Here is a 14,208-nt window from a genome sequence, read left to right as displayed (position 1 = left end):
AGACTTTACATGAATTATTTTGAATGAGAAGAGATATGAAAAACATCCTAATATCAAAGATATTTTCTTTACTTGAGAAACCTTTTCTGTTAATACTGTCTTAAAATTATAAAAACATTCATTAGAAGTATGAAAAAAGTGAATTCTGTTATAGATGGCTTACTTGCTCTTTTTTTTGGCAAAATGCCTTAAATATTTCTATTGTTTTTTTTAAGTAAGTTACCTGCATAATTTTATTGCCAATTGTAAAACACAAGTTTTATCCCAATGTCATTTCAACAAAGTGTTTCTCAAGGAAATCACAGAGAAGACATTTATCAGAAGAGTTTGCAAAGCATGTGGAAAATAACAGATTACAAGAAGCTCTCCAGCATGTTCCTAAAGTTTGTTCTTGCATTGCTGTTAGGTGGAAGAGTATTGTAAGTATTGATACTCAAATAAACACACCCAAAGGGTTTAAATTTTTATAGGGAGGTAGGGTGGGAGAATGGGAGATTTCAAAGCATAGTAGAGGCTGGAAACTTAAAAAAAATAAAATAAAAAAAATCTAACTTTTATCTTCGTGGCTTTATATTAGAGACTTCTGGGAGTTATGTTTAGAAATACATTATTTTCTTTACTGATGCACAATTCCTTATTCTCAAGCCTGCGGTCAGTAATGTTTGTCAGATAAGTGTCTATAATGGACTTTTTATGGAGGCATTTAAATAATGCTATCTAACTGTAGGAACTTACTGGTCTATAACTCTGCATGATTGGGTTTTTTCCTTCCAGCTTGTGTGCATGTAGATCAGTGACAGATCAATGGAAGGCTCTGGGCAAAAGGTGCGACAGGATGGTGATAATGCAGCCTTGCAGTAATATGTTAACTGCAAGTTATCATGAAAAAGGTACACTGGTCTGTCATACACAGATAAATTTTGCTCTCATGAGTTGTCAGTTTACAATAGGAAATATCTGTCCTACCTCCCTTTCTTAGGCTTGTGTCTCTGCTTTTGAACATGCTTGGTAGCATCTCACTACTGCGGATGTAGTTTTGTACCCCTGTAAATAAAAATACAGAAATTTGAGCAACCGGATATTTTTGTAGATCAGAGAAACAAGTTTCCTGGCATTTGCTGTGCCTTTCTACTGATAAATAACTTAGTGCTTAAAAGATAAAGGACATGCAAAGTAATCGCCCCAAAGAAGCCAGACAGTACATTGCCAAAAGCTGACAAGGAATTAGAAGGGGAATTTATTTGAAGGAGTAGGGAAGAAATGACAAATCTGTGATATTGTTGACAAATCAGTTGCTTTCTGGATAATTTCTGAACGTATAGGAGAGGATGCAAGTGTATTGTGTTAAATACTGCAGTGGCAAACCATGATTTTTTAACTGCCTTTTAGTAATCCAGAGACTATGGGAGGCTTGTTGAAACCCATAAGGAGATGGTGCCATGTGGGAAGAAGGTGTTGGTTTTCAAAGAAATTACATTGATGAGAGGATGCAGAGAGATTGACAAGATCTAATTTTTAAAGCCATAGTGAGAAATTAAGGCATCAGATGCCAGTTCTTGTTGTAGAAATGAATTTGTCTCTAAGTGATGTTGTCTCGACGGTAATGTTAGCTGAAGCTAACGTGTCTCTGGCTTTCGTTTTAGAATTAAATGACCACTATGAGGTTACAGTATGGTCAAACAGCTGATTCTTGAAAGACTTAAGAGACCTGATTATTCCCTGGATTCTTTCTTCCAGTTCTCCTGCAATTTTTTCACTTGTCTCTGCCTCTGATCTTTGTGACCTATCTATCTCACGTAGATAAACCTACCTTCAAACATAACAGCTCCTTATCTTTCTCAAGTAAAGGAAATATCTTTGTTAACAGGATGGTTTTGGTATCACTCTTGGCAGCAGTCACTCTTAAGCCAGAACTGCCCTGCTTGTACCGAGGAGGAAATGTTTGTTGATTCAGGTCAGGCTTGCATATTGCTGTGAGGATGATGGCATGGGTGTTGGTTTGTGAACCTTTATCTAGCTTTGGCACAGAATGTCTCTTCAATTTTTTTTATATAGTGGAGACTGTTTCTTTTCGGATTTAGACCCTTATTGTCATGCAAAATATGGTATATCCTCTGTGCTGCTAGAAATGAGAACTTGCCCTTTGCTTCCAGGAAAAGAAGAACTTGGTGTGGCAGTATCTTCTTGGTCCCTCAGTTGTATGTGCCTATAATCTCATGAAAATGTATGCAGTTCATTATGCTGTGTCCTCCACTTGAAGGACAGAATATATTGAACAAGTGAACTAATTAGTAGAGTGGCAAGCACAGCAGCCCTGAGCTAAGCTCTTCATTTGAAGAGAAGAAAAAAACTGCTTAAAACTGCTACGGAATTAAACCTACTTGAAATCACTGAAAATTGTGTTCTGTGCAGTGAGCCCAACACATAACTCCTCTCTGAAATGGCAACTTGCCATTGGTTTTTACAATGGGTTGAAATGGTTGGAATTGGAATAAATACTGCTTGTTGTACTTGAAGCTGTGAGTCATTCTGAGCTTGATGCAAAGAGTGAGGACATCTTTGTGCAGGGGCATTATCATATTGCAAGTCCAGCTCTAGTTTCATTAACTGGGGAGGAGATCCTGGATTCCCTGCTTAGGTTGCTCTCAGTGGATTTTTCTAGTTAATAGATGAATAAAGTGAAAACTTTCCTGGTTCTGATGGTAGAGAGAATTGTCAGGACTGGGAGAGGTGTTGCCTGGTGGTGCTCTATTCCTGTGGAAGCTCTAAGCCAGGCTGTCTACCATGGTGGTATCTGTCACGAAGATGACCATTTTGGTTTGGAGTAGGTGTTGGGACCAGATGACCTCCAGCAGTCCCTCCAGTCTAAAGCAGTCTTTGAGTCATTACATGTGAATGATACCAGTGAGATATTTCTTGATTTGTGGGCATGGGGTTAACGCAGTATAGCAGAAAACATGGACTTTTCGCACAGTGTTTCCTTTTTCTTCTCTCCTCGGGGAGGAACAGCCTGCTATAAATCAGGTGATGTTAGGAAATGTTACTGAGGCATTTTAATTAGGGGCACAAACAAGTTCATAGTGATTAAAACATGGATACTTGAGTGGAGAGAAAATTTCAGTGCAAGGTGGAGGACTGTTTCTGCTTCTTGTTAATTCAACTGTCAGCTGTAAATGACACATACTTCAATTGTCAAAAAAATACAGTTTTTAACAAGTTGAAATATACAACAGTCTTTCATAATCAGCTTGATTCTTTGGTATAGTTTCAAATAATAAGCTTCTTTTGTCTTCTGCGTGCTAAACTCTAATACCCAGGCATATTATGCTGTGGATGTGAGGTAATATTAAGTTATCTGGTGCAGTAGCCCTTTGGTCTCTAAGGGCTCTTTATTTGCACATCACAGCCTGCTCCTAGAGGTTTACTTGTTGCTGTTACTTATCAGGAAACAATAAGAGAGGTGACCAGCCTGGTTTGAGAACTCTGTACTCATTCCTGAAGAGTCGGGATGAGCCACTTAAGGCAAGACCCATAAGGGTTACTTGAAGGTCTACTTATTTACTTAAGGGTTTCTTCTCCTGTGGGTATTTTATCCTGGAAACCAAAACTCAGTTGAGTTGTGAACTGAACCTGCTGGATTCTTTTTAGTGAGCTTACCATGGAGGTTTGGAATGCCATGGACATATTTTGTCTACAGTTATAGATAGATGACCCTTTGTAGAGGTCAGGAAACAGTTCCAGGGTGGGAATTAGCTGTTTTGGGAGTCTATTAAGACCAGGAAAGCCAAGGTTCCATTACTGTAAAAAATGTTTTATCTCAGGAAGTTTGTTACCTTAATTATATGATTGTTAAAGTTATCATAAAAGCTGAATACTTTCTGCTTTTAAAAATGTAATGTTTAAAAAGCATTGTCATGTTTATTTCCCTTTGTTATGGGAGGCGTGGGAAGAAGCGAAAAACAGACGAGTGCTTTATTCAGAGGAGCATTTTCTAAATGAGAATGGGGTGCTGGTGACAAAAGACAGTTGTCTAACTGAAAAATCTGTGAGGGAACATTGAGGATTAAGTGCGGTAGTGGGTTCCCAGGTAGTCTGTGTACTCAGCTCTAACAGGCTGTGAAAGGTAACCAAGGAAAGTGATTTTCCTGAACTTGCAGCACTGTGCTTATGCTTTTGTTGTAAAATGTTTAGGCTCCACAAACCAAGAGAGTATTGCCTTATAACCGTTATTTTCCACCAGTCTGCCTTGTCTCTTTCTGATCAAGGCAGTGGACATCAGATTATGAGGTTATACCGAGGTGAGATCTGTGTTATAGCCCTTCTGAAAATACAAATGTTTTTCCATTTTCCCACTATTTAATGCTGTGTAAATCAGAGTACTACTGACCTTCTGTCAAGGGTCACACAGACTTGAGTTCTTATTTCTCTTTGCAGTAAGAATTGCATGATGTGTGTTTCAGATTCTCACAACTTCTAGATGTCTGAAACCGAGCGATGAGGAACAGTTAGTGGAGATGTCCAAAATCAGAGAGTTAAGATGGGTAGCATTTTAAAGACTTGTTTCTGAAGTTTGGTTGTATTCTTGGCTCTTAGAGATTTCCTGTGTGACCTTCTTTAAAGCAACTGTGCATCTTTAGGCATTTATAGAGGAGTTGGGAGAATATTTATGGGTTAGCTCAGAGGAACCATATTTACTTAACAAATATATATAGAAATGGCATCATTAAAAGTAAATGTAAAAGCCATATAAATCTCTGCTGTTTGCTAAATATGGTAAATAAGCAAACCTGAATGCCAAATACCTTTCAGAACACTTGTAGCTGAATGTGATTCCTTTCAAACTTAAGTGCTTGAGACTTTCTGTGTTACCTGTGAGACCTCTATCCTTGTCATTGTTCAGTCTTCAGCCTATTTGAAAAGTGTTTCCCATATATGTAATTTCTTGTTTCCAATATGTGAGGAGCAGCTGTAGAAGAGGGAGGTTGGAAGAGCAAAAAATTATGGGTCTTAACCATGCTTTTCCCAGGTTCATGTTTGCTAGTTGCCTCTAAGCTCTAGGCAGTGGTGCTCTGCTCTTAGTCTGTTTTCCCCTGGCTTTTTTTGACTTCTTCCCTACGGTATGACAGGATAGGTACAAAGAAGACGTTGCAGCATCAGTGAGGAAGAGAGTGGGAAGAAGTTAGCCGCTGTCCTCACAGCAGTTTCTTTGGGATACTGCAAGTGGCTTGGCAATCAAATGAAATATTGCAAATATTTCCCAGTTACTTTGAGCACTTAGTCTAAGATACTTCAGCATGCTGCTGGCATGACTTCTTTTCAATCCTACTTCAGCTTCAAGATTAAGTATTTTCATTACGTATGCCACAGGTCTTCCAGAAATGTGCTCTCTGCCTACCTCTTTCCATACCTCATACACGGATATCTATTTTATTGTCTAAAACTGCAGAGCAGTCAGACTACTCCATTATGCCATGGATGGTTTTTCCCTCATTTTCCATTCATGATGCTAAATAGCATGATTTCCTGTTGCCTTTGGTGGATGAAGATGATGTATAGGTAAAGCTTTATTCCAACTTGTTTACATTCTGCTGTTGATATAAGTTAATTATTTTGTGGAGCCATGGAGGTATCTGGATTCTCGTATGATTTCAGAGTTTGTGCTCTCTCTTTTGGTGGTGAAAGAGGAAACCTACTATGTGCCTAGTAAGAGCATAGAGTTTCAGTCTTTTCAAATTTCCCTAATTTTTTGTAGTCTTTGCCTGTAGTATTTATCTTTACACATTTCGTCCATGGCCTCAGACAACTTTAAAATCTTCTTAGCACTCAAAGGAGCTGTCTGCTGCTCCAGGAGAGAGGATGCTTTGACAGGACTGTGCTGTCATCTCTATTTCTATTTCTTTTCATCAATGCAGACAAGATTTCTTAAGGAGCGTCCACTGATATCTTGATACGTGCTTGAACCCATGTCTGTTCTGTTGTTCTTGCTTTCCTTATTCATTTTCCCATCAGTCTGCTTCTGAGGTCTGTATAATTTTTATCCTGTGATGCCAATGGCAGGTGTATGAAACAGTCCCAAATTAAAGACCTTTAGAAGAGCCTTGGCTGAAAAGGGGTTTTAGTGCACTTCATGCAATATACATCCAAACTTCCTTTTCTGATACACATGAATTTATGACTAGAGAGCTTTAAGAACAGACAAGAAAGAAACAGTCCAATTGAGGTCTTCACTTTTCTTGCTATTGGAAAGAATTTGCTACTGTCAGTTCCGTTGACCTTTCAAAGGGAAAGGAAGAGCAGATCAGAGTGAACATTTATGTATGTGTTATTTTGCACAACTAAAGCTATCTAAAGATTGTGATTTCTTCTAAATGTGATAGTGTTTTGAGTGCTCAAAATAATTTGTTTTACATTGGAGTAGTGCAAGGCAGTGGCAAGAAAATGAGAGCAAAAATGTATGGAAGCTAGCATGTTGTATGTTTTTTTCTGAAGATGAGTCTTTTCTGAAAACAGGCAGAATTGGTTATCTGTGTGAGAATCACTGACTCTTCCCACACTCATTTCCTCTAACCTTTGTCCCTGTACCCATATCAGTGCCTTTAAAATATCCAGTTCCATGCTGTCTTTGTGACTCTTGAGGTCAGAGAAGATGCTTTTTAGTTGGGTCATGAAGCCTGTGGTGAGTCATTCTTTTAAGTATATACTCAATCCCCTTTTCAGTATTATTCTCGCATCCAAAGTATTCAACCCCATATTCTGCAAAATGGTCAGTAATGACTTGTTTTGGTGGGTATGTGCATGAGAAATTCCAGTCTGTATTCCTCTGTGGCAGCAGCTAGTTTCCTCCCTCAGAGTTTAAGTGAGCTGGGAATATATGCTGTACTTCTCTGACAGCTTTTGTGATGAGTAAGGCTTTGAAAGAGAGGAAAATGTGTTAAAATAGCTTTAAAATGACTCTTCAATCTCAGCGGGTGTATCCACTCTTCAATTATGTTATTCTCAAATATATGACTTTTCATTCCACTGACCAGTCACAGTTGAGGTTCCCTGACATTTGGAATTATCTCTAGTTCAGAACACTTGGTATTTGAAATCAAAGTAGTCCTCAAGCATTAATTAGTACTGTTTCTTGTTTCACTTTTGTGATGCTGGTAAATGTTAGATCTGGGCAGACAGCATGAAAAACTTCTGTTCACTTACATTTTTTAAAAAAAGGCTTTGCTCATGGCACTTTTGCATTCCACAAACAGTGAAGTGATTGAGTCTTACTGGCATAAATGATCAGAGGAACCAAACTTCAGTTTTGAAGGAAAGGGACTGCTTCCTTACTGGAGGGGAAGCTAACAGGATCTGGTAAAGTCTTGTATGATTGATAATCGCTGTGGTTTCAGAGGAGGGCCTGCATTGCAGGCAAAGTTGATGGTTGCTGGTGGTTTTGTGGGGTTATCTCTTTTCCCCTGTTAAAGTAGCTGTCGGAAAACTTTGTCCTGTGAAAAATGAGGTCCTCAGATCTTAGAGAAATTTTCCAATGGCAGAGCAGGGAGAGAGGTAGACTAAGTTGCCTATAGTAACTGGAAATTCAGATTTTTACAGACAAATTGCAAAAGTCAATGCCAGCCCTGGCAGTCAAATATAGGACTTAAGTAGAGTGATTAATCAGAATTAAAAATTATCAAGATTTATTTTTATACTTTTTTGTGATCTGAATAATGGTTTATATATTCTCATGTGAAATTTGGAACATGAGGAATGAATGAGTTTTGCAGAGTTGTGTATGTTAGTGGTGTTTTAGATGGCAACTAATACTATCATTACAAAATGAACTATCCTAATCCACAAATGCTTAATACCTGCAATGAAGGACTGGATAGCAAAGCATTCCCTCTGGGTACCTGTACCACTGTTACTGGTTTTAGCTGTCCAGGGCTGGGTAGCACAGCTAATTGTACAGTCATCTTGTTGTGGGGTTTTGTTTTCCCTTGAGTGATCTAAACCCCTTGTTTATTGCTGATGCAAAATTTCTTTCATGTATTTGAAGGGAGAGAGAGTTCAACTTGGAGCTGTTCTTACTTTTGTCTGTAAAGTTGAGGATATACGTTTGTTGTGTGATAAGGGCTTAAATTCCAGAAACAGGAGGATTTTATATATATGAGATGTCTTGCATATGCCCCATCCCAATGCATTTTGTAAATAAGAGTAGAATATAGAATTGAACACTTGTTTTTTATACATACTTTTTTGCAGACATTTGGCAGCTGGTACTAAGGTTTGAGTATTAATAGCTTTGTTAGCATTTGCCCCAAAGATCCAAATAAAGCAAGCATGAAACTAAGCTTTCCATCTTTCCTTAAGCTGCTTGGAAATACAGTGGAACTCTGGAATTTTTTTCATGCAAGTCTTTATTTTTGTCTCTAGTCTTTGTTTTTACTGGCAAGAAGTAAAAATAAAAGCAGTCGGCTGTTCTCTGGTACATACTTTCTGGTCTGACAGAAAAATCTTCATCCCAGTAGGTTTGGCTGCAGTTTTCCTCAAGTCACAAAGACCTTTGTCTAATTAGAGTTGCCTGTAGGGAAAAAGTCAAATCTGATTTTTTGCAGTCAAGGCTGTTGGATAATATGCTTCTGCTCCAGCTTGATGGAGGAAAATGCTGCTGTCAAGAGAGAATCTGAACTTCCTCTGACAGCTCCAAAAGCTTTGTGGTTTTAACTGGAGATGTACTTGCTTAAGTTTGCCTGATATTCTGGCTACATGTGGACAGACAGGAAGTGATGATCCTATGGGTTTTTCTCCCAGTAAATCATCTGAGTTTAAATTATTTATGTTATGGAGTGCTTGGAATCCAATGCTTAGATAAGGAATACTGTGGTGGTTCTGTGATGTAGTAGAAGAGTTTAATGTTGTCTTCTGAACAGTAAGGTTTAGAGCTGTTTGTTCTGGCAAAGAAGGATGAGAGATTTCAGGCTTAGGGAGTACAGGAGAAAAATCTTCCACTCAGCAGTAATGTTTCTAAAACTAGAGCTGGCAATGAGGTAATTGAACTCCTGCAGTGTTCTATAATCAGGCTGCAAGTTGGATTTCTGATGCTGACTTCATATTTAAATATGCTTAACTGTAATAAATGTCATTATAACCTGACCTTTTAATTAGATGGCTAAATAGTAATTCTTGTGTTGGGTTTTTTTGTAAGATCATCTGATGCAATGTAGTCATTGAGAAGGCAACATTAAGAACTCTTCTCACCCTTCTTGTCAGTGTTCAGGCCCATTTTAGGACCTGAGGTGACCTTGGGATAAGTAATAAGTCAGCCTGCATTTGACAGTGGCTTATTGCAGGACCAAATCTGTGCAGACACTGTGGAGTCCAGCCCCATCTCACATGTGAATCACTGGACAGAAGCAAAGCACGTTACATTTTGTGGCAGCGATGACCATTTTGGCACGTGTACAGCAATTGCTTTAGGTCTGGGAGAGGTGTTTTCTGCAGCTGGGGTGAGACGTGGGGCTGCAGCACACAGCAGCTGTATCTCTAGCAGCCAGGCCACAACCACCTTCTGCTCTGACTAGTCATCGGTTTTGGAAAAGGAGAGTGCAGGTGTGCTGCGCAGAGATGGTCTGCTAGATAAAGGTGCCTGATTGCACCTTTGCTCTTTGAGTAAAACGGTCCGATTCTTTCAAGAAAGGGTTGACTGTGGCAGATTTTACTCTTCACTTATTACACACCTGAAAAGCCTCTTAAAGAGACTTGGGCTGTAGGTTGTGCATCACCTGCATATTTAGGTCTGTTGTCCTGTTAACAGTGCGGCCATAGTAATGATATTATAGAAAAGTCCATAAATTCCGCCTAGCCCCTATCACGGATTTGTTTTCACTGTGATTTTACAACTACCTTCTTCTAACTTTTTCTTTCTACTGTACAGAAATCAGATCCTATGGTAGCTTTCAGTGTACTGGAAATGCAGCTTGGCCACTTGATCTTTCCTACTAGAATAATGTTACAATTATATGACATAGCCTACAAAAGTTAATGTGAGAAGAAATAAGAGTTTATTTAAACTATACTTCTGGTTCTGAAAGGTATGTGATTACCACTGTTTGATTTTTCCCTGTGTATTGATGTGTGTAGTGGCACTTAGATCTTTATGCTGTGTAAATTCTTCTTTTGTTTCCCAAGTAATACTGGTCAAACCATGCTGGAACATTCTGTAGTGTTAAGTATGATCTTTCATTGCATGCAACTGAAATGTCCAGCTAGAAAATTTAAACTGAAAGTGGCAGGTTACTGTTGTAGATTTTCTGTGCTGTGAAGCCTTCATTTTCCCTGAGAGATGAGGGAATAGAGGGAAAGAAAAAGATAAACTAAGCCAGGTTTTTGATGTTTTAGGATAATGTAGAACCTTCTCTAGGATCATAAAGAGGTTTAACTAATGCTAGCATATATGACTAATGGTGTTTTGGAAATCTTATCCATGCATAAACACTGAGAACATGGATTGATAGAAGACCTGTTCTTCAGTGATGTTTTTCTTGGTGTCATCTTGGATTTTTGTTGCTTTGCTCTCTGGAGCTCAAGCTTGCACTCTTCCTCCTTGGTCCCTGTACTTATTTTGCTCTTTTAAAATCCTTTTAAACTCCTGGTTGGTAGTGCACCCCAAACCAGACATTCAGAATCTCTTCCAGCATTTGCAGGTCATGTTGTTACTGCTCTTCCACAACTGACCACTGTTATGCTGGATGTAGGGTATACAAGGGGAAAAATAAATCCTAACTTGGGAATAAAATCAACACACAGGAGAGCCTGGAGCGTTTCAAACTGAGGCAGAGTTGGAAAAATGTATTGCTGGCTGCTTCAGCTTCTCCGCAGTGGAGCGGGAGGTGTGTGCCTGCTGCTGGTGCTCTGCGAGCCAGTGTTTCTGGTGGAGCAGTGCTGTGCTTAAAATGGGAGCAGAACCTCTGTGGAAACTCCCATCATGGCTTTGCTTGGGTGTGGTCTTTGCTCCACCCTATAAAAGCTATAAAGGAAATCTGAGTACGTGCTGGATCTTCCAGAACTGATCTATCCCAAACTGAATCCCGGTGCTTGGCACACTTTATGAAATGCTGCTGTTAATAAAGACAATAGTCTTTCTGTACTCTTGCTTAGCAGGTTACTTCCTCAAGCCAATGCAACTACTAGTGTAGCGTGGCAGTGAACCCAGAGCTGCTGTGGTTTGAGTTAGTTTTCCTTGGAGGTGGTGCTTATGTGCATTGCGCTCTAGTACTTGTAGAGGTTTAGAGTTTAACATCACTTTGGGTTTTATTTTTGCATTTGTGTAGACAGTTAAAAAATGGAAATAGCGTATATATATCAGCCACTAAAAAATTAAATGTGTTGTTTCTCATGCCTTGAATTTAGTTAAATGTGTCTCATTAGGTGGTTTAGCCAGAGTTTGAATTGAAAGAGCTGCACAAATATTCAGAAGAAATCTAGAGGGAACTTGCCAGTTGTCCTTTTCAAGTGCTGTGAATTTTGTGAAGGCTTATTTGAGAAGCAGCAATTTCCTTCCTTCCACATTACCATTCTTTTCCTTGGGTTTTGTGGTTTGCCCATTTTATTAGAGCCCTGGAATGAACCTGTAGCTCTGCAGTGGGCTTGAAACTAGTGGACAGCAGCTTTGGAGAAAAGGCATGGGACAATTATCCATGAGAGATGTGGCTGAAAGACTTGTGTAGGTTCCCATCCATTCTTAGTGAGCTTTTGGGTAACTGTCTTGTTTTCTTGCTTTCTTGGATAGCTCAGAAGCCATTGTAAATGCACTGATGTTAAACTTTCTTTAGGCTGTGGCTCAGTATAAAATAGAAGAGTTAGTATCTAAGGCATATGGGTTAAATAAAAACTAATTAAAGAATTAAGTGTGTGTTCTCCCAGCTTCCTGTGTTTGTTTTCTGTTTGTAAGTTGTTACAGCTGATGTCTGGCTGCCTCTCTACAGTTAGAAAGCAAGCTTAGATTTGGGTCCTGCTGACGAGGTCCAGATGTGAACAGAGTGGGACCCGATGAGAAGGTTACAGTGGATGTGAGGGACAGAAGCACTTGGTAATGGTGTGTTCAGAAGCAGGGGATATGTGTTCTTTTAAGGCGTGTGTGGGAGTGCTAAGTACTGGTAGATGGATATAGTAAGGCTCAGAAGAGGTCCTTGACCCCAGGAAGGCTGCTGAGGGTGTGTGGGTAACAAAGAAAGCCATTTTATTTTTTTCAGGCGTGGATAAAGGTTTATATATATATGTTAAAATAGATTTGCGAGGTTTTAGTCTCGTATCATAACCTTCCTTTTTCTGAAGATATTGTTAAGACTTTGACTGACAAAACTAAAAGACTGTGCAACAAAGCAAAATGTCATTACTGTCTTACTTGATAACTTCATGAAGCAATTGGTTGTGCTTAAAACAGATTTCTGGGCATTGGTGAAGAGCTCATTCTTCAAATCAGTTGAATTTTCAGGTTTTCTGGTAATACATAAAGCCCCAGCCTTGTTCATTCTTTTATGTGTGAGAAAGTATTGTTTGCATTTCCTCCTTTAAGAATTTAGACCTGGTGTGTTCCACCAGAGTATCTCGCCTCTGTTCCTAAAAGCATTGTATTTGAATATTCTTCCTTTCTACATCAGAGGTGCTAGTCTTTGCAAAAAACCATCATGTGGAGTTCCAGTTCAGAGAACTGCAGATGTTGCTTGGAGTGGACATCAGGAGGTCATCTTAGTTCAGCCTCCCACTCAAAGCAGAGCTGTTGCCAGCAGGAGCTTAGGTCACTTATGGCTTTGTAACTGAGCAGTTCAAATCTCCCAGGATAGACTCCACTGCCACCTCTCTGGTAATGTGTTCATGGTGTCCAGTCTGAATGTGTGAAGCCAGTACAAGTGCAGAGCTTGATTCTGTCATCTCTGCTAAGCCCATCAGGTAGCTTCAGGCACTGATTAGATCTGCCCTTAGCCTCCCCTGCCAGACTGAGCAAGCCCAGTTTCCTCAACATCCCTTATCAGGTTAGATGCTCTAGGCCTCTGACCATCTTGACAGCCCTTTGCTGGACAGCCTCCAGCTTTGCCACATCTCTGTTGAGGCTGAGGCCTCAAAACTATACTCAGTTCATGGCTTATAATGGTAGAGCTGGAATGAGATTACTTCATTCCTCGTTGAGTCTTTGTGTGCTTGTAAAGGGTGTTTCTTTGTTAGAGGTCAATGCCTGTATCACCTAGAAACAGTCTGCTTAACTTTAGTTATTTTCTAGATGAGGAATCAGAATGATGGGATTCATAAGGATAATTGAAGGATCTCAACAGCTGGAAAAGCAGAAAAGGGTAAATGTCATCTGAGATAGGGTAACTACGCTTTTTTCTTGCACTTTCTTCTCTGTAGGGATTGTGGCCTTTGGAAACTTAAATGAACTTTGTGATGGAAATTAGATTGACAAAATGCCTGTTTCCTGGAGACCTTTGACTGATCTACTATGAGCACTAACTGAACAAGTTGGAGACTTATCAGAGATTCATTTATCAACTAATGTCTGTGGTAGCTTACAAAGCTGTTGCTAAAGGGAGTAGTCATTCTTATGTTTTCAAAGGGAGGCATGAAATGTGCAGGGCAGAGCTCCCAATCTCAAAAGACAATGTCAGATGTATGGTTACACTCTTGGTTCCTAAGGATAGACTTTTCAGTCCTTTGACCAAGTTTAACCCAACACAGCTGCGGAATAAACGTCTCTCACATCCCAAGTCCTTTGAGTGGGAGCACAGTGCTCACCTGTCTGTGTGGCCTGCAGTGTTCTCTGGTTTGTTGGCACAGATGTAGTACTTGTGGTAGGGATCTGCAAGTGACATAAGGTGCAATAAATGGTGCCATTACTTCTGTTCATAGAAAACCTTTACCTGTGGAACTGGGGGAGGAGTGGCAAAGCACATAGCGTGTTAAAAACACGGAGCCAGGTTTTGTGTCTTCCATTGCTGTGATCTCCGTGCGGAGTGGCAAACGTACCAGTCCAGGAGAAAGCAGCAAAAGGTTGCTACTCACACCACTCCCTCCAAGCTAAAACCTGAGTATTCTAGCTGAAAGGAATAGCAGTATTCAGGCTGGGTATCTGCTAGCTCATCAAAGGTGACTTCTGGACTGAAGGAACAAGAGGTTAACTAATACAGCCTTTTAAAATGGACTGAAACCATAGCTCGTAACTGTAGAATACATTTA

Source organism: Merops nubicus, unplaced genomic scaffold (genome assembly GCF_000691845.1).
Source record: "Merops nubicus isolate BGI_N331 unplaced genomic scaffold, ASM69184v1 scaffold17484, whole genome shotgun sequence".
NCBI lineage: Eukaryota > Metazoa > Chordata > Aves > Coraciiformes > Meropidae > Merops > Merops nubicus.
This window is presented reverse-complemented; position numbering follows the sequence as displayed.